The sequence below is a fragment of the Poecilia reticulata genome, chromosome 14 (genome assembly GCF_904066995.2).
Source record: "Poecilia reticulata chromosome 14, P_reticulata-male-v2, whole genome shotgun sequence".
Taxonomy (NCBI): Eukaryota; Metazoa; Chordata; class Actinopteri; order Cyprinodontiformes; family Poeciliidae; genus Poecilia; species Poecilia reticulata.
The window spans coordinates 13,180,978-13,201,081 of NC_088843.1; the positions used below are offsets into that span (position 1 = coordinate 13,180,978).

General features: G+C 42.0%; 1 protein-coding gene across 1 annotated transcript in view; it reads left to right on the plus strand.

Moving 5' to 3' along the window:
* Window positions 1–20,104, plus strand: part of LOC103475883 (unconventional myosin-XVIIIa-like) — a 120,552-nt gene that overhangs the window by 85,704 nt on the left and 14,744 nt on the right. The window lies entirely within an intron of this gene.

The window sequence follows — 20,104 nt, forward strand, 5'->3', positions numbered from 1 at the left end:
TTGTTTGAGTGATTTAGATTTATTTTTGCTTTTCAGGAAATAAATGTAATTTGTTGACAGGATCCACATTTCCTATATTTGTGCGGAGGTATGATTTTAAATGGGCCTCTGTTTTCGTTTTGCCGCTTTCAGAAAACTTCTGCGGAAAAGCAGGTCAGAAAGGGGGCTGAATAGTTTTTGGCAGAACATCTTCCTGATGTGTTTGATTAATTTTAGCTCATCCACCCCTAGAGAAGAGCCTCATCATACCCCTCCAGTTTTCCCGGGAGATCCCAGTGGAAACAAGCGGTTCATGGAAATGATTAATTCCAAGCAGATGAAAAGAGACACTGAACGCAACTCATCCCACCTTGCGAGATTTGGGTTGTTAATATGACTGCTGCACAGCGCCGCAGTTCAAACCTGAGCTTAGGGCAAACTCGGGAAGATCAAAAACTGAGCGTAAGCATAGTCTTCCCCCTCCACATCAATCTCTCTTTCTACATAGGTGAAGCTTACCTAGATCCAAAAGGATTGATGGTTTTAGATTACCGCCCAGGTTGACATTCTCACACGCGCGCACACACCCCCACACACACCCCCACACACAAAAAGTGTGTTTTCCTTCAAAGAATAACCCTATTTATCCAACCAATCGGTAATCCTCATTCCTATACACAACGTGTTCTGGTGCTTCCCTCTGTGCTCCGGAGCTTTTGCTGTGATTTCACCTCCCTTACGTTCACCCTCTGGATGACTGCGTGTCCCCGCTTAAAGGCTTTCCACTGAGTGACAGATTAAATTCTGCTCCTGATTTTACTTATTTTGGCTGTAACACTGTTTCACAAGCCACTGGAGCAGGAAGTCATTAGCTCGACAAAGCCAAGCAAGCCTGTGTTTACGGTGCCACCCTCCCTGTTATTTAAGTGCTGTGGAAGGGCCTCAGACACTTGCTGCACTGCGAGCATAACGCTGCCTTTGGACAGGATTGCCGTGTGCTATAATGAAGAAGTGCTTCGACATGAATGTATGGTTAATTTACTTTTTCACTGGGACATTTGAGTTTGTTTTCCTGTTTCGTCATTGCGATGTCGATGTGCAGATAATGTTTACATACAGGTGCTTCCTAGTAACCAAAAGTAATTTATTTAAGGAATAAAAAAAAAAAAAACATTTGCATATTACTCATTTCTCATTTACTCCAATTTTAAAAGGATTTCTAAAAAAAACTAAACAGAAATGGTAGATAACTGCAAAGTACGTTATCATATTGTTCATGAAATACGTGCATAACTTGCTGCATTAATATATTGTAACGTGGAGGCGATCAAGCCTGTGGCACTGCTGAAGAAACCCACATGGATTTAATAGCAACCTTCAACTCACTGCTCCGGTGTGCCTCGTCTTCCTCTTGACGATACTCCATAGATTTTCTATGGGGGTCAGGTCAGCTGGTTGGCGAATCAAGCACAGTAACACCGTGGTCATTAAACCTGGTACTGGTTTTAACACTTGGCAGTGTGCGGAGGTTCAGAGTCCTGCAGGAAAAATGGCAGCAGCATCTCCACTTGGTTTTAAAATGTCCTGGTAGACACAGATGGGCTGCTCTGACTTTGGACTTTATAAAGCACAGTGGACCAACAATGGCTTCCCAAATCAACACAGACTGGAAACTTCAGACCAGACTTTAAGCAAGTTGGATTCTGTGTTTTGCAACACTTTCTCCAGATTCTGGTACACTGATATGGAAAAAAAAAATGCAGAACTTACCTTCATGTAAAAAGGATAGCTTTGGACCAGCTATTTTTCTGCTTTGATATTTGAGACTCCTCTGTTTCCTTAGGTTCAGGAGTGGCTTAACATAAAGAATGTGAGAGTTGTATGTTACACCCTGAATACACCTGTGTGTGGCGGCTTTTGAAGAACCAACTCTATTCTGCAGTCCACACCTTGTCCAAACCCTGGCTTTGCTTCACAATCTTCTTAAGGCTTCTTATTGCTTCTACACCTTTCTTCAACATTTTTCTTCCACATAACTTTTTTATATTATGCCCAGACACAGCATTCTTTGAGCAGGCAGGTTTTTTTTTTTTTAATGACCTCTTGCAGCTTAGCCTCACTGTGGCATGTCTGTCTTCTTGAGGACTATGGATTATGTAGATCATAACAAATATTTTCTGTATTAAAATTGGTCATATGCAATATTAAAATTCTTTGGAACACTGAATTTATAAAATGGAATACTTTTAAGTTGAATTAATGACCCCAAAAGATTGGATTTTTTAAAAATATATATTTGGTCAGGATATATACAGTATATATATATCAGAGGTTCCAAGAAATTTCCCCAAAATCTGTAGGTGTTGTATAGTTTAGAATATATTCACAGATGCAACTTTTAAATGGAAAAAGCATACAGACGAGATAGTTTTATCTCCTGCAGCTGCATTCTCCGAGCTTCTCCTTGGGTTTGACCTTGGGCGCAGGCCACTCCTACAGAAAATGTGAGCGGGACGCTGCTCGGGTGGAGAACGTGTTTATCAGGCATCATCCTCGACTATTAGCACTCCCACTTTTGTGGCGCGGTGCCTGCTGTCAATACGGCGCTGATTGGAGGCACTGGGACACTGCCTGCAGGGACCAGGTGAGGAGGCTGCGTTCATTTGCAATTCGGAGATGAAAAGAAGCAGCAGAGTGTGCTGCTCGGGCGCCTCTCTTTGTTTGCACATATCATTTCCACTCTAATGAACGCTGCACAGTGGTGAGCCCTTGTAAAAAGGCTCAAAGGCAGGCTCAAACATTGTTTACATTTTGCATAGGTCTTTCGGGGACCCAGGAGAGATACGCATGGCGCGCTTTCTCCTCCTCCTCCTCCTTCTCAGATCTTGGGAGTTCTTCAGCATTTGGAGCATCGAGAAAAGCGTGAAAGGTTCTCGTTTTCAGCCGAACAAGAGTTAAACCTCGAAAACAAATGGCTGAAATCGCTTGTGTGGAAGAGAAAAATCTCCCTCACCAGTTTCAGTGGAGGATTTCTGTCTCCATTTCCACTCCTCACCGTGCAGGTGGGCCAAACCCTCCTGCTGTGCTCAGAGCTGTTCAGAGCTTAGTGACTGCCAGAGGAGTTTCTGCCCCTGTCGCTGGCGTGCACATGTGTTTGTGTGTGTGTGCGTGAGGGAAAAAAAAATAGAAAAATAAGCAGGATGCACTCTACAGCAGTCCGGCACGTCTAAGGGATTTGAACGTGTAAATGGTCATTCCCCCTCGCCTTTCTCTGTGGGAAGGATGGAACAGTACCTGTTTCACCACTGCCTTGAGCAGTTACTTCGGCGCTGTGATATGATTTCATCTGTTTTGTCTCTCACCTTCTCTTGCTATTACATTTCAGTCCGGCAACTGCTGTAAGACTAGAAAATAGATGCAATAGTGCCCTTGTAGTTCAACAATGAAAAGTCACATCAAATAACTACATTATATGCCTAGATTTACCTGCGACTGCGCTTTTTTTTCCCACTCACCATGTCTCTTTTTCCTCCTTTAACGCAAATATTTCTAAGAGACAAAATTTTACATTGTTTCTTGTCCTAGATGTGCTTAGCGTTGAGTCATATATAATATATCTTCATGGTTAATTTTACAAGAACACAACATTGTACAAGAGTTCTTAAAAAAAAGAAGCTGACATCATTTAAAAATTATAAACATTTAAGCTTTTATTTTTGATTTCTCCTCCTAAACATGTTACAATTCTGTCACAGGAGATGAATCTGATTCTACGAAATCTCTCAAAATCACGTTGGAGATGCTCAAAAGCCTCAGTAGGAGAGGTAGTAAAGTTTGAAATTACGGTGTCGTCCATTTCCTTCTGGTACGTAAATGTTTGTGTTGAGGACAAGCGATGAGTGCTACCACGGGCCAACGGTGCAGCATTCTGATACAGACCATGTGTGGGTTTCCGTCCAAGGCAGCGGGGCTTACTCCCAATTCTGCCCAAGAACACTGCCATGCACAAAGAGTGGGATCAAAATGTCGTCCAAGAGCGACTTCTTCCAACATTCCAGAAACAATTGAGTGATAATCTGTGGATTTAGAGTAAAATGCAGCATGACGAAGCAAAGTGAAGAACTTATAGCCAACTAACAATGTAAACAATGAGTCCTCTCATTAACTGGATGTTTTAGTCAACAACAGCTTCCACCTTTGACTGAAGAAATAAAAAATTTCAAAGACTAAAATCATAAATTTTCTATTAATACTTTAATATTTGGCTATATAAATTAAAGGACTATAAACCAAAATAAGATGTACATATAACTCATTTTCACATTTTACTCTGTCACAACAGGAAAACGGAGTTTCAATGCAATTTTTATGGGGATGAACAATTCTCCTTTTTCTTTTGAAATTTAATCAAAGAAAAAAAATATCTTACCATAATACATGTCCATACATTGAGCAACAGGCAGTGGTACACTCTGCACAGGTAGCAAACCAAAAAAAGAAACGCAAGACAACGATGCATGCAGACAGTCCCACCTAAGGTTAATTTAGAGCATTTTTTTTAATCCGCGAAGAGGATGTAGTACTTGGAGAGAACCCAGCTATACAAGGTGGAGGAACATGCAAATTCCACCCCCCTCCAAAAAAAGCCTCTCACTATTTTAACATTTGGTTTTAAAAACTATGTAAAAAGAATTATGTATCATCTCCTTTCCACTTCACAGGTTCCAGTCCTCCAGAGCTACAATCCTGCAACCTTTAGATGCATCCTGGCTCCAACACACTTAAATCAATCCCCTCTCCGGCAGTCAGAGGCCTGGAAATGAACCATTCATTTGATTTCCGGTGTTGGAGAAGGGAAGCATCTAAATGCTGCACATCCAGCCACATGCTGTAGAACAATGTGCTTTAAGAAGATTATTAACATTGCTCATTTGCAGTAAGGCCAGAGACAAAGTCGCTTAATTAATGTTCTCCATTTTTATGGTTACCTCACCTCTGTTGTAAAAAAAACAACAACAAAAAACCCGCAGCTTTGTTGCTGATGATTTTTAGTGCAAGCAGACAGGTTGGCGGATGTCATTTCTTGACTACACACACTGCAGTCTGTGACTACTAATGGTAGGGAAGTGAGAAAATATTTTTTGCCAGTAGCCAGAAATGCCTCTCCGTCATTTCTGCCCACAGCTATAAATGTATTTACCGGGGTCAATTTCCACTGATCCCTGAATTTGATATTTCACGTCTTGCTGTGATGATGCCTTGTTGTTCTCTGCGAGCGGCGCCCAATCAGTCCCCCTCCCTCCCTCGTTCCACTTCACGGTCACAACATTCTGCACTCTTCAGTCTGCTCGTCCCTGCTGTCCCAGAGATACCAGAAGTGGGTGTCGCTAATTATTTTAGACATTCTTTTGGACGTCCACCGCACCAGAAGAAGATTTCTCGCTTTTGACAGACGGAACTTCGAAAGAGCATTAAGTTCAAAACTGTGATAACTTCAGGAAATGCATGTTAAATATGAGTCACTCTGCCAGGAGATAAAAACGTTCTGTCCCCGGGTGCCAGCGCCTGACAGCTTGGTGGTCTTTACCAGCGGAAAAACTCACAAGCGACACAGCTTATAGCCTGATACACAGTGGAAATTTATAATCAGAATTCAGTGAGCAGATGGGAGTCAGTGGTGTGTTTGGAGTCACTTTATTCAAACCACTGGGTTACCGCACCACACCGCTTCCGCTGAGGCACATGTACTGTTTCAGCCGTGGAATATAGTTAAACTCATACAAAAGCCTAGCGGCCATTTGGCCCCGATCTGGTGTTCTGTACTTGGCATGTGCAGAGAGTGAATGGCTCTGCTGGAATGTATATTATATGTGAACAGTTGTCGTCGGCCACATGGGCCTCTCCGCTGCCAACCTGAGGTGACTCAACCTGTGTAATTGTTTTGTGCACAAAAACCAGTGGTGGGAAGTAACGAAGTACAAATACTTCGTTACTGTACTTAAGTACAATTTTCGTGTATCTGTACTTTACTTAAGTAGATTTAATAATAGATACTTTCTACTTTTACTCCACTACATTTTACAGTAAATATCTGTACTTTCTACTTCACTACATTTCTACAAACTGTCTCGTTACTCGTTACATCCAAGTCGCGTTGCTCTTTTTTTTTCCGTTAAAATGTGAAGTTCAGGGATTTAAGGTGGTGCCGTAAAATCCAAGCAATAACGTGACTTAGTGTCTGTTGTTACCCATCGGCTCCACCTTTACTCGCACGCGGAGCTCCAGACATGCGCAGTGGTTTCCTCTGAGCGTCAGTAATATAATAGCGCTGCATAAATCATAAGATATGGCGACATGTAAAATCAGCAGCGCTTCGCTTTCACAGATGGTCGTCCAACTTTTAGCGTCACTTGGAAGGAAAGCTTAAAGAAAGGTAAGATCTGTGGACGTGATGCTAGCAAAGCTAGCTGTACAGAGACACATGTTGCATCTCCATGAAAAACAGTTGTCACTTATGCGCTGAATTACTGTGTGGAGGTTTTGACTGACATGTCGCATATATGGGACAACGCTGTGACCAAAGTGCAATATAGTAATATGACATTCATGGATGATCCGCTTCCGCTTATTTTCTTCTTTTTTTTTCCTTTGTCGCTCATCTCTTCTTTGCAAGCTGTTTTACTCAGCAGAGTAATAGTATCCTGTTGAAAATGTTATTATTTTTGTTGTTTTATAAAGTTTATGGCTTCTCGGTCACGCAAGATTTGCGAAATGTCTGTATATTTTTGGCTTCTCAGAAGTTGTTCATACTAGGCTGGAGTCCCGTTTAAATAGAGACGTTTTAAAAAGCCATCTTACTGGCTCCTCACCTGAGTTTTGCCTTTCACTGCGCCTGTTTTTCTCTCTTTTTCGGTATCAACTGTTGGGTTTTTACTTTTCTCTATCTCTCCCGGTTGTATCTCCTGCAATGAATTAGTTTCTTTTTAATCTTGCTTTGTCTGGGTAACGGCTCTCAGGCGTCCTCACTTTGATACAATGTTTAACGGTTGGTCCTTTCCGGAATTTCCCGCCGCCGTCGCTGATAATTATAGCAACAATTACTGAATAAACATCCAGCACTGCGCTTAAACCAGAATCTTTCCGTCTCTTAATGCTATGTCCAAATATTCAACTCAGAAACAATTTCTCTTGACTGTTGTCTTTTTCCTCGCAAAGTGAGGTGAGACCGTTAGCGGCTAACGAATCTCAACCGCTAACGGCTCTATGATCCCGGATTTCTGAGTTGATGGTCGATCCGTTTTCTTTTTTTCTTCTAATTAGTGATGTTGAATATTTATCCAGCTTCGGCAGTCAGACGATGTCTGATGAATCTTCTCTATCGATGAACAGAAGAATCACTACAAACACTGTAATATGCAGCTCACACAGCAGATCCGTCTTTCCTCTTCTCTTCTAGTTTTGTTTTTTTCTTTCCGCTCCAAACTGCTTTTTTTATCAGACCGATCTTTCTGAAAACTCCCACAACGGCCTGATGTCTGCAAGCAAATTTTTTCCAAATTGCTACCAGAAAGTTGTTTGTCAAAACTGTTCCTCATTCCTGATGTAATCAAATATCCAATACCAAAACCCAGGGGAAATAACATGCCAAGTTCTCTGCCATTCAAAAAATCAGGGGGGAGTGCAACAGATGTTGGGATCACTTTTGATATCAGTAGCCCTGATGTCCGTCTTGTTGTCCGTCAAGATGACGGACAACAACACGGACAACAAAAATCTTCTTCATCTTTGTGCTTACCGGCGAATTGAACACGCAAGTGTTTTCTTTCCCCTTTCTTGACCGAGCAAAGGGCAGACGGTCTCGCCGTAGAAGGGATTGCTTTTGATAAAGCAATCCCTTCTACGGGGGTTTCTCCTTGTGAGTTTTGTCTCTTTTCATCACAGCAAGCTGCCCCAGCCGGGGCAGCTTGCTGTGATGTTTGCTTTACAGTTGTGGAAGGCTTGAACAGGTACGCGTCGAATTCATCGTACTCATGCTCATCCTTGTAGCTACTGATATCAAAAGTGATCCCAGGAAATACCTTATTAAAAAGTTTTCTTACTCCTGTGGTGATAAGATAACCTGCTCCAAACGAGAGGGGAAAAAACACGGTGGAGAATCCTATCTGTTGCATTATCAAAATATTAATCAAACAGTGCTATTGCTCAGAGAGATGCTTGGATATGACCTCCTGTTTTGAGACACAAGCATTCATAACCTCAGATGTTCTTTGATCTTTGTCATAGATGAGGTCATAGCTACAATGAGCTCACTGTAGTTCTGGGGGAATATCTTACTTCTGATCATTGCTATGGAAACGGTCAAATCAGTTCTGCATGACTCAAACTATTAACCCTTTGCAACTCCATCACTTAATCATTCGAGGCGCCATGACGGACTTCAGAAGGGTTTATTTCAAGAGGCTAGGGATTAAAACCACAGATTTTAATGGCTAAATATTAAGTTTAGATTGACAATGTTATATTAAAATCATTAATTTAAGTAGGGTTTTTCATCATTCTATCAGGTTTAAAATTTTTAATCATATTTGACTTAAAAATATCTTAAAAGTAAAATTAAATGCAACTTACAAACATTTGCTGCTGCTGTTGTAAATTGTGACAAATTTTACCTGCTTGGCGAAGAGCTACAAGGAAATAATTTTAGTTTAATAATTTTACAAGTTAGCATAAATATAGAATAAAGGATGATCCCAAAGAAATGATGCTGCCGCTCCATATTTGATGGGTTGTAAACGACCCACTCGAACACATTTGTTCTGTATGGTGCAGAAATGTAAACAATAGACAGAACATAATGTCTTCCAGCTTTTTCTGTGTAACTGAGAGCTCGACACCATCAGCAGCACAGCGTCAGCAGCCCACATAGCTGAGAGCAAGGAAGGAGATAAATGAGTCCATTCCTATGCTTTCCTGTAAACTGGTGAGTCTGTTGGTTTTCCACTTTTCTTGTATTTTAACTATTAAACCAACTTGTAAACAAATGTTTATACCCGTTTTTAAAAGAATAGTAGCTTCTTCTCTTATGTCTCCATCAGATGAGCAGCAGTAGCAGCTTTTGGTGACATTATTATTAATAATAATTAGATTATTTTTGAATACGATTCAGAATTTAAAATGAACTGATGAAGATGGTCTATGTGTCTAGTCTGGTCTGGGAGAGATGCCTTTGGTTCCCTTCTGGACCTGTTACCCCATCGACCCGCTGTGGAAAACTTGCTGGGCAGATCCCTTTCCATGCAATTCAGCTTGATTCTCATCTCCCTTCAGTGCTCTATCTGAGATTTCTCCCACTCACCTCGGTTTCTCCAGTAGAATTTCAACGGGGCCAATTGGCAAACAGAAGAAGTTGTGAACGATGATTCCTCCAGCGTGAGGAGGAACCATGTTAGGAAGAGAAGTGGAAGCTGCAGGATCTTCAGAACAAACGGGTCATGATGCTGGCCTACTGATTATCCCTCTGACTGGACACAGGATCAATATAACCAGTTTAAAAGCTAAAATTATTGGTTATACGCCAGATATGGAAAACTGGGATGTACTCCATGCCATGATGTTCAGAGTTTAGGTCTCCTGGCATCTCAAGGTGTCAACATTGCTGCCAGTAAGCTGAGGGAAATACAGCTTTATTTTGTAGCAATTCAAGAGGTACCCAGGTATATAGGTCCTTCTCAAAAAATGTGCATATTGTGATAAAGTTCATTATTTTTCATAATGTAATGATAAAAATTAAACTGTCATATTTTAGATTCATTGCACACCAACTGAAATATTGCAGGTCTTTTATTGTTTTAATACTGATGATTTTGGCATACAGCTCATGAAAACCCAAAATTCCTATCTCAAAAATTAGCATATCATGAAAAGGTTCTCTGAACGAGCAACTAACCTAATCATCTGAATCAACAAAGTAACTCTAAACACCTGTAAAAGATTCCTGAGGCTTTTAAAAACTCCCAGCCTGGTTCATTACTCAAAACCGCAATCATGGGTAAGACTGCTGACCTGACTGCTGTCCAGAAGGTCATCATTGGCGCCCTCAAGCAAGAGGGTAAGACAAAGAAAAATTTCTGAACGAATAGGAAGAGTGCTGTATCAAGGTACCTCTGTGGGAAGGAAAAAGTGTGACAGAAAATGCTGCACAACGAGAAGAGGTGACCGAACCCTGAGGAAGATTGTGGAGAAGGGTTGATTCCAGACCTTGGGGTAAGCAGTGCACTGCTGACTGAGTCTGGAGTAGAAACATCCAGAGCCACCGTGCACATGTGTGTGCAGGAAATGGGCTACAGGTGCTGCATTCCCCAGGTCAAAGGTCAAGCCACTTTTGAACCAGAAACGGCGGCAGAAGCGCCTGACCTGGGCTACAGAGAAGCAGCACTGGACTGTTGCTCAGTGGTCCAAAGTACTTTTTTCGGATGAAAGCAAATTTTGCATGTCATTCGGAAATCAAGGTGCCAGAGTCTGGAGGAAGACTGGGGAGAAGGAAATGCCAAAAGGCCAGAAGTCCAGTGTCAAGTACCCACAGTCAGTGATGGTCTGGGGAGCCATGTCAGCTGCTGGTGTTGGTCCACTGTGTTTTATCAAGGGCAGGGTCAATGCAGCAGCTATCAGGAGATTTTGGAGCACTTCATGCTTCCATCTGCTGAAAAGCTTTATGGAGATGAAGATTTCATTTTTCAGCACGACCTGGCACCTGCCCACAGTGATAAAACCACTGACCATGGTATTACTGACCATGGTATTACAGACTATGGTATTACTGCGCCCAATTGGCCTGCCAACTCTCCTGACCTGAACCCCGTAGAGAATCTGTGGGATATTGTGAAGAGAAAGTTGAGAGACGCAAGACCCAAAACTCTGGATGAGCTTAAGGCCGCTATCGAAGCATCCTGGCCTTCATAACACCTCAGCAGAGCCACAGGCTGATTCCCTCCACGCCGCATTGAAGGCTGCTAAAGAATTCCTGACCAAGTATTGAGTGTATAACTGAACATAATTATTTGAAGGTTGACTTTTTTAGGTATTAAAACACTTTTCTTTAATTGGTCGAATAAAATATGCTAACTTCTTAAGAAGGGTATTTTGGGTTGTCATGAGCTGTATGCCAAAATCAACAGTATTAAAACATTAAAAGACCTGAAATATTTCAGTTGATGTGCAATGAATCTAAAATATATGACAGTTTAATTTTTATCATTACATTATGAAAAATAATTAACTTTATCACGATACGCTACTTTTTTGAGAAGGACCCGTGTGTGTGTATATATATATATATATATATATATATATATATATATATATATATAATTCCCTTTTCACCCTCCGCGGGTGGTCTGTTTCATCCTCTGAGCTCGGGTCCTCTACCAGAGGCCTGGGAGCTTGAGGGTTCTGCGCAGTATCTTGGCTGTGCCTAGAACTGCACATTTCTGGACTGAGATGTCTGATGTTGTTCCTGGGATCTGTTTGAGCCACTGCTCCAGTTTGGGGGTGACTGCCCCGAGGGCCCCGATGACCACAGGCACCACTGTGGTCTTCACCTTCCAGGACTTTTCCAGTTCCTCCCTGAGGCCCTGGTATTTCTCCAATTTCTCATGCTCCTTTTTCCTGATGTTGTAGTCACTTGGTATTGCTACATCCACCACAACGGCTTTCCTCTGTTCTTTATCCACCGCCACTATGTCCGGTTGGTTCGCCATTACCATCTTGTCTGTCTGGATCTGGAAGTCCCACAGGATCTTAGCTCGGTCATTCTCCACCACCTTTGGGGATATTCCCCACTTTGATCTCGGGGCTTCCAGTCCATATTCTGCACAGATGTTCCTGTACACTATGCCCGCCACTTGGTTATGTCGTTCCATGTATGCTTTCCCTGCCAGCATCTTGCACCCTGCTATTATGTGCTGGACTGTCTCAGGGGCCTCCTTGCACAACCTACACCTTGGGTCTTGTCTGGTGTGGTAGATCTGAGCCTCTATTGCTCTGGTGTTTAGGGCCTGTTCCTGGGCGGCCAGGATGAGAGCCTCTGTGCTGTCCTTGAGTCCAGCTTTCTCCAGCCATTGGTAGGTTTTCCTGACATCAGCCACTTCAGTTATTTGTCGGTGGTACATCCCATGTAGGGGCTTGTCCTCCCATGATGGTACTTCCAGCACCTTGTCTTCTGTTCCCCATTGCCTGAGACATTCGCTGAGCACATCGTCCGTTGAGGCTTTGTCCTTGATGTATTTATGGATCTTGGATGTTTCATCCTGGACAGTGGCTCTCACACTCACTAGTCCTCTGCCTCCTTCCTTACGGCTCGTGTACAGTCTCAGGGTGCTGGATTTAGGGTGGAATCCTCCATGCATGGTTAGTAGCTTCCTAGTCTTAACATCCGTGGCCTTCATCTCTTCCATTGGCCAGCTAATTATTCCGGCAGGGTATCTGATTACTGGTAAGGCATAGCTGTTTATTGCACGGATCTTGTTCTTGCCATTGAGTTGGCTTCTCAGGACTTGCCTTATTCGTTGGAGGTATTTGGCTGTGGCTCCTTTCCTTGTGACCTCATCGAGGTTGCCATTTGCTTGTGGTATTCCCAGGTACTTGTAACTGTCCTCTATGTCTGCTATTGTTCCTTTTGGGAGTGAGACCCCTTCTGTGTGGACGACCTTCCCTCCATCCGACCACACTTCTCTAGTCCGAATGACATCCCAATGTCAGTGCTGTAGATCCTGGTGGTGTGTATTAGTGAGTCGATGTCTCGCTCGCTCTGGGCGTACAGCTTAATGTCATCCATGTAGAGGAGGGTTAGGGTAACATTAATGGTGGCCCCATTCTTGAGTCGGTATCCGTAGCCAGTCTTGTTGGTGATTTGGCTGAGGGGGTTCAGATGCAGAACAGCAGTGGACACTTGTGCAAGTGGTTTGTAGTTTGCATTATATATAAATAAAAAAATAAAATAAAAAAACTAAACAAAACTGCAACTGCAAACCAATTGTACAAGTGGTTTGCAGTATATATTAAAAAAATAAAATAAATAAAAACTGCCCTGCGACAGACTGGCGACCTGTCCAGGGTGTACCCCGCCTCTCGCCCAAACGTTAGCTGGAGATGGGCACCAGCACCCCTCCCAACCCCACTAAGGGACAAGGGTGTAAAGAAAATGGATGGATGGATGGATGGAATAATTAAAAAGCTGCCCTGCGACAGACTGGCGACCTGTCCAGGGTGACCCCGCCTCTCGCCCGGAACGTTAGCTGGAGAAAGGCACCAGCACCCCTTCCAACCCCACTAAGGGACAAGGGTGTAAGAAAATGGATGGATGGATAAAAAACTGCAACTGCAAACCAATTGTGCAGTTTGCAGTATACAGTATATATTAAAAAATACATAAAAAAACAAACAAAAAAAACCCTGCAACTGCAAACCACTTGCACAAGTGTTAATCAAATGGGGCAGAAATCAAAAACTCTGGAAAGAATCATAATTCTTTCCAGGAAACTCTCTGCCCCCACTACTGTTCTGCATAGGTCTGAATCCCCTCAGCCAAATCATCAACGTGAGCCATCCCGTCCTTCCAAACAGACTCCAGGATGGTGGCTCATGGGATCCTCCCGGTCAGAGCCGTCATGCACTCCCGCGACATCTGCCCCCGACCCGGAGTCGGTTAGGCACTTTCTGTGGGAGTGTAGCGCTGCTGTGGACCTGTGGGCAAAGGCCGGCTCCTTGCAATTCCCATACTTGCCAGCAAGGGAAGTCCTCGACACGCAGTTAGTGCTGCACCGGGTGAGCCACCGGAAAACATAAAACAGGGCCTCATGGAGATGTGGCTCACCCTAGCCACCATATGGACCTCCAGAAACCTGCTGGTAAGCAGGCGCAGGCAGATGCCCACCCACGTTTCTGTGATCCAAATGGTGGCAAAAAAAGAAAAAACATACAGAGCTGCAGGTGGCGCGCCTGTAGCTCAAGGACACAGGCACAAAGAAGAATCGCCTGCGCCTCTTTGGACGAAGGAGCCGGCGCTCCACGAAAAGAGGTCCCAGCAGCAGCGGCCTGGCTCTCCGGGTGAGGCAGGTGGGAAGGAGCAATGGGGGAGGAAAGCCCCTCTGAGCACCATCGCTGTTTGGAAGAACGGGATGGCTCCAAACTTCAACCAGACTGGCCACGGATACAACTCAAGAATGCAGCCACCAAAAGTCTCCTCCTCTACATGGATGGCATCAAGCTGTACGCCAAGAGCGAGCGAGACATCGACTCACTGATCCGCACCACCAGGACCTACAGCACTGACATTGGGATGTCATTCGGACTAGAGAAGTGTGGCGGATGATTACAAAGAGAGGGAACGTCATCCACACAGAAAGGGTCTCACTCCCAGAAGGAACAATAGCAGACATAGAGGACAGTTACAAGTACCTGGGAATACCACAAGCAAATGGCAACCTCGACGAGGTCACAAAGAAAGGAGTCACAGCCAAATATGAGGGGGTACCCAAAAGTTTCCAGAATGACGCTGCTGCACGCGCAGTTTTCGTAGTACACGATTCTGCCGCTAGGTATTTGCACAACCACGCCTTCTCAATCAGTGTGCCAAGCGGCATTGATGTGGACAGTGGTGGGAAGTACTGTACTTAAGTACAATTTTCGTGTATCTGTACTTTACTTAAGTAGATTTAATAATGGATACTTTCTACTTTTACTCCACTACATTTTACAGTAAGTATCTGTACTTTCTACTTCACTACATTTCTACAAAACTGTCGTGTTACTCGTTACATCCAAGTCGCGTTGCTCTTTTTTTCCGTTAAAATGTGAAGTTCAGGGACTTAAGGTGGCGCCGTAAAATCCGAGCAATAACGTGACTTAGTGTCTGTTGTCACCCATCGGCTCCCCCTTTACCCGCACGCGGAGCTCCAAGACATGCGCAGTGGTTTCCTCTGAGCGTCAGTAATATAATAGCGCTGCATAAATCATAAGATATGGCGACATGTAAAATCAGCAGCGCTTCGCTTTCACAGACGTGGGACTTCGTTCAATTTTTAACGTCACTTGAAAGGAAAGCTTAAAGAAAGGTAAGCTCCGTGGACGTGATGCTAGCAAAGCTAGCTGTCTTGACTGAAACACATGTTGCATCTGCCATGAAAAAAAGTTGTCACTCATGCGCTGAATTACTGTGTGGAGGTGTTGACTGAGGTGTTGCATATATGGGACAACGCTGTGACCAAAGTGCAATATAGTAATATGACATTCATGGACGATTTGATTCTTCTGGACGGATCTTGACCAAGTCCTATAGTACTGAAGCCTCAGTGAGAGCCGTTCTTTGTTCTTGTAATGCTCTGCGTACACTGCAGTAGCTATTTTATTTCATTAAAATATCTTTATATTTAGTTGGTGAATAAATAAAACAAGAACATAAGAACACAGAGCATGCTCATTGCTCTTTGTTTTTGTCACCTGTCATGGTGGCAGACGTTGCAGCAGGAGGGAGGATGAGAACAGTCACGGTGCTCCTGCTTGGTTACTTTTTGCTTATTGGGCCTTGGACAGTGTTCATAGTTGAGCGTTGTTAATTGCTATGTTTAATGGTGCAGACAATTATTATTTCTGACATTGGCAATATGGGCAACCGCTCAGGGTGTTATTTTTTTAGGGATGGCAGGAGACCTCTGTGTATTGTGGCACAGAGATGAAAGCAAAACAGAATGAAGAAGAGTTTGAATTGTCACTGGTTAAATTTATTTCAGGTCTAAGTATTTAATATCTAGGTGTTTTTATGGGAAAGTGAATATTTCTGATCAATTTGAGAAGCAATTTTGATAGGTGCACTTAATTTTATTGTCATGTAGCGCAGGGTGCTGGTTTTGATTTGGTCTTGGGTTCGGTGGTCTAGACTACAACTCTGCTACGAGGCTCCTTGGTTCCATGTCCTCCTCTGCCAGTTGGATTTATTTCAAAATAAATGTGTGGCAAAAAAAGTGAAGCTCATGCTATGTTAGGACAGGAGATGAGATGTTTCCATCCCTGAAATTATGATGCCTAGAATCACATATCTAAGTCTAAACTATGTTACAGAGTAAACACAATAAAAACATGCTTTATCTGTGGCCTTGTTCATTATAATGGCACATTACTGCTGTATTAAAATTAAATACGATTGGTTCACTTAATGATATTAGTGATTAGGCAATGCATTCAGCAAGTACTTTTACTTTTAATACTCAAGTATTTTTAAAAGCCAGTACTTTTTTACTTTTACTTAAGTAAAATGTTAATGTGGTACTTTGACTTTTACTTGAGTACATTTTTGTCTGTGTATTTGTACTTTTACTTAAGTACATTTTTTGAGTACTTTCTCCACCACTGACAAAAACTAAGAATGTACTACAGAAGAGGATTAGGGCCACTGGAAAAAAACAAACAGTTCTGACTTTAATTTCAGAATTCTGACTTTAAACTCAGAATTCTGAGTTTAAAGTCAGAATTCTGAGGAAAAAAAGTCAGAATTCTGACTTTAATCTCAGAATTCTGACTTTAATCTCAGAATTCTGCGATTGAAGTCAGAATTCTGAGATTAAAGTCAGAACTGTTTTATTTTTTTTTCCAGTGGCCCTAATCCTCTTCCGTAATGTACAGTGTCTTGCCACAGCATTCAAATGTTTCAAAACACAACCAGAAAGTAAGTCTAAATGCTATTGGTTCACCAGAGCTAAATTATAAAGACACTTCACTTTTCAGATTTAATTTGATAAAAAACAAAACAAAAAACTTTGATAAAGACAGTCATTTAGCATCTACTTTCCTGCTATTCACTGATTTGTGTTGGCCTGTCACATAATATACCAATAAAATGAACATGAATTAATTAATTTATGATCGTAAAACAAAATGTGAAGCATTTTAGATTTACCAGTACATTAAAACGATCAAACATGACATAAAGCGACTGAACAGCATAAATCACATAAACATAATGCAAAGCAAACAGTTATTTTCTTTCAAACTATCTCATATTTGCACTGAAATTTGTATTTTTATTTTATAACTCGATGCAAAATTTCCCTTGTAGCTTATTCTGTCGCTACGATGTCGTTTATTTTCTATTTTGTCTTAAATCTGACGATTTCGGGGCAGCGATTTCAAGCCAGCCAGATGATCCAAAACTTCTCTTCGAGGAGGAAAACCAGTCGGCGTCTTACATTTTAGGCGTTTGACTGAGATAATCAGCTGCCGAACTGGAATGTGAAATTTCATAAAGTGGCAAAGTAGTGCTTCACATCTACTTGGAGATTGACAGGCAGACACTGAGTGAGTCAGACAGGATACTAATGTCTGTCCTGTCATCTGGCCTTCCCTTTTAGCAGGCTCAGTCTCGCTGCCCGTTTGGGACCTAGTTTGACTGACAAGCCGCTGACATTTACAATCTCTCAGAGCTCAAGTGTGAGCTAGCATGCTTATAAAATGGGAATATGATCACTCTGGATGATCCGAGTTTTCATCATTAGTAGATTTAATGTATTTTAGGAATGCATAATGTTGTTTTTGCCTACTCATAATTATCTTGTTGCTCATGTGAACTGTTCTCCTGTCTGGTTCCTGCTCAAATTGATTCCCTCCTCCTACAAGATCACATCGGTTTTTCTCTCCTTTTTAAAAGTTTACAAGCAACAAGTGTTTCGTTATTGTTGTTGTTCCCTCCTATTTAACAAAAATCTACAACGGTACAAAAACTGTGTTTAATTTGTCTGGAGATCGATCTGCTTTCAGATGGAGGGGATCAAAGTGCATCTAAACAATAAACCAAGGCAACCTGGCTGAGAAAAAGGTCCCAACTGCTTGGTCAGAAATGTCTGTCCACCAGCCTGCTTTCAGTCTCCATGGTAACCAGTTGCTGCTCTGGCTGAATATAGGTTGAACAGCAGATCCAGGTCCTCTGGATGAAAACATAACAGTTGCTCTCAAAGCTAGTATGACCAAATGGATTCTGAGAAATTAACAAGATGCAGGTCAAAAACAAACCAAAAAAAACAAAAAAACAACACAATGTTTTTCTTTTGCAGCACTTGCTACATGTTTGCCACTGTAAATCCTGTTATCCGTAGTAAAGAAATATTAGCAGGAAAAAGCAAAGCTAACATCTTTTTATGTCGATTTTCTCTTGGCAGGGCAAAAAAAGCTGAGCTGCTGCTTCAGTTGTCAGACTAACAGACTTCCTGTTTAGACCAAAATCAAAACCTCAAAACTTAAAACTTGTCTCTTTTTTAGGTTGAGGGTGTGCATAGTTATACACCCTGCTTGTTGCTTCTGTTTATCCATTTCTCCTAAAGTGGAATTTAATGTTTGTGTAATTGAATATTACAGAATAAATGTGGGAAAATTATTTGAGCTTTTTCTTATGACATGGGTGTGCAAACTGGTTATAGTCACCGCCTTTCCTTGAGAAATGTTACAGTATATTTGTCTTTGCAAAAAACACTGATGACAAACATTTGTTGCTTAAATTACAGGGTTTGGTCTTAAACTTCAAATAGGGACTAAGTCCTCGCAGAAGCACAGCTCACCTGTGACACATTACCCACCTAATCACAAAGTCTAGCAATGTTGCTAGGAGACTTTATGTCCAGACAAATGGTAGACTAATAAGGTCTGAATTATTCAGCTTCAGCTCCTGAGGTGATGCAGTTAAGAAACGCTATATCGCAGTGGAAGGCCTATTTTCATCTCGAGACCTTTGCGAGCATTAAAATGGGCCGCACCACCGGGTTCAGGTGAATCCATTTATGTATAATATTTCCTCACCTTCACCCTTTGTCGTTCTCATCGAAGGGCACGCCGGCAGAAGTGCTTTTTTTTCTGTTTCCTCCGCTCTCCTCTCCTCTCCTCTCCTCTTTCCAGACCATTGCTCGAGCCTCTTGCTCTTACAGTATATGCGCTGGCCCTTCTTATTCTAGTGGTGAAAATTAATCTCCACCACCTGTCCACCTGCAACGCGTACCTCCCGCGGAACAAGGGCATATGCATCTATTTCGTTTCTCCCTGCCAGGCAAAAAAAAAAATGTGCGGAGACATGTAATTTAGAGCTGTCATCCTATCTGCTGTTTTTTCCTGGCAAAACAATACGGAATTTCAATTATAGGAGAGCTTTCAGTCTTGCTTTTCAAGGATGAAGAGGTTGTTTTCAAAAGACTTTAGAAATTGAACTGTTTATTTTTTTTTCCCTGAGATCTTTGCTATCCTCTCTTTTTCCAGCCTCAGGTTTTGTATACATGTTTGGCTCTTTAGCCTGTAATTCAAAACTTATCGGATCTAGATACTAACATAAGGCAGCAGCAGTTTCAGCTTATTTTTTGTCTTGTACTTTCACAAAATTGCTTTGTATTCACACCCCCTCCTCCCCCCTTTTTTTTGGCTAGAATCATTGTTACAGAGTTAGATTTCTCAAACAAAATAATCCATAAATACGTGTTTTCAGACACTTAAGCATGATGGTGGCACAATTATAGTGTGGCACTCAGTTTGAATAGTGGGTAGGATGACTACACCCAAACATAGAGCGATTTTTAAGGAAAAACCTCAGACTAAGAATACAATTCACCACAATAACCATCCACTTGTGTGGCTTAAATTTAAAGTTTAGAACCATCGGTGTGAATTAGTGTGAAAACTGGATTAACAAGCTTTTAGGAGTAGAAAAAAAAGCCTATCTTTCTAAAGAGTTGTTTTTGTCTAATTTATAGACCAGTGTGTAGATCTTTGAAGTGTAGTTTTAAATAGACTGCTATATATTAAAATGTGGAAACGCCAAATGCCTTCAACCCAAATCACAAACAGTTGGAATGATATGAAAACATTTTTGAACATTTCCCAGCAGGACAATTATTTTTATACATTCTGTTTAGGGAATAGGTTACAGCAGAGAGTGCATAATGTAGTTTTACATTGTCTTGTTGCAAAATGCATGCTTGGAGAAGATGTGGTCTTGAGGGCAGCATGTGTTGCTTCGAAAATCAATGTACTTCTCTGCATTACCTCTGTCATAACAGCAGAGTACATAACCCTTGCCAAAGGCATTTAAGCATAAAATTGA